The following is a 1,850-nucleotide window of genomic DNA, read 5'->3' on the forward strand; positions in this document are numbered from 1 at the left end:
GTTGGGGACCGCTGCTTTAGAATAATTCACTTCTAGCCACTATAAACATTCATTTCACTGGGGAGTCGCAGCTCTGCTGCCCTCCAGTGTGCTGGAGATCAACAAGAACTGCATATTTTAGCAGGATTGTAATCCTGATGAACTGACTGCACAGATGATGTTTTGAGGTGGACTTTTTTACTTAAAAACGTGTTAAAACTATTTTTCCAACTCACTAAAGTAAATAAAGCCAAGCTGCTCTCTAGCTTGTAACAACAGAACAGAGCAGATAAACAATCAGAACACAGAGCATCTAGGGTGCTGAAATGTCAAAGCATCTTGACCAGCGTTTGACCCAGCATCCAGGTTTAGGCTTTTAAGCGTTTTTAATTGCCAAATGGGTGTGAATGCGCACAGTAATGGCAACCAGGACCTAATAACTGGTATTTGCTGCAAACATTTTCAACAACATGTATTCATTTTTCTTCCAGGAGTTTTTGCCTACTTTTTTCAGCAAAGTTGTTTTAATTAAGCCACATTTATGGGCTTTTGAGCACAAAAGTCCAACATGTTAACTTAATTTAAAACCAGACTTTGACTAGACCACTCATTGCTTGGGTACAAAAAACCAAATTGCTTGGACTAAAAATAAAAAGCTAACAGGTGGACATCATCCATCAATTCCTTCTTATAAAGAGCAGAATTTACGGTTATAAGTCGCAGTTGTCCAGGTCATAAACTGGTAAAGCAGCCCCAGGTTATCAGACCACCATGTTAGTATTAAGTTCTTGTTTTGCAATGCTATTTGGGATGGAATACTTCGCACTGTTCTCCCAAACATCAACATTTTATTTGCCCAAATGTCTTGGGGAATACTCAGAAGTTGTTTCAGAGAAAGTGAGACATGGCTGTGTGTTCATTTCGGTTTGGGCCTTTAAACGATGCCATTTTGCCATAGGCTCTTTCTTACTGTTAAATAATTAACAGTAAAGTAAGGACTGCAATACTTTATATCTTTTTCTCGGTTCCTTTGTGAACTCTTAGAGGAATTGTCAATGTGTAGACCTACTTAGAACCAATAGGTCTAATGGGAAAAATTACCACATTTTCATTGTTTTCTCTGTTGCTGGATTAAGGAACCAACTTTGACTTTCTAGGGTCTCAGTGTCTTAGAAATTGATTTTAACCCATTTAAGAATGAAAGATAATGACTTTATTCAGGACATAGTTTGCTTTTTATGTGAACTTTGTGCTACTTCATTTGGCAGTAATACAACATAAGTTTTTTTTTAGAAATGTGGTTGATAATAGCTGCCTAATAATATTATCTGTTTTTTTGTTTGTTTTTTTGTTTTTTTACCACGGTGGGCTAGTCATGTTTTGACAGTTTTTATCCTTATTTTTTTGTTGCATATTTTGTGTTTGTATATATATTTTTTAATCCAAGAGATTTAAGTGGGACAAAAAACAAACAAAAAAGTTATCTGTACTTGATGAACACTTTTTTACAGCACTGTATCTGCCAAAAATGATTGTAAGATTCATTAATTAATTGTAAATGTTTTGCAGTTCAATCTATTTACTTGCATTACCTATAACATGTCATTGAAATGTCACTTATGTTTAGTCTAATCACTGCTTTGTTGTTTTTTATGTAGCTAATTAGGACCACGCACAAACTGTCAAATCTTTAAGGCTTTGATTTATCACCTACTTAAATAGTGAAGGATAGCAAAGCAATATATGTACATTCTTGGTTATCTCTTCATAAATTCTGGTTTAGTTTAGTTTTGTGCTAAGTTAAGAGATGCTAGGCTAGCTAGTGGATGTTACTCCGCAATTGGCATTCACAAAGGTATATTATATTGTCT

Source organism: Cyprinodon variegatus, unplaced genomic scaffold, assembly GCF_000732505.1.
Source record: "Cyprinodon variegatus isolate N-32 unplaced genomic scaffold, C_variegatus-1.0 Scaffold344, whole genome shotgun sequence".
Classification (NCBI taxonomy): domain Eukaryota; kingdom Metazoa; phylum Chordata; class Actinopteri; order Cyprinodontiformes; family Cyprinodontidae; genus Cyprinodon; species Cyprinodon variegatus.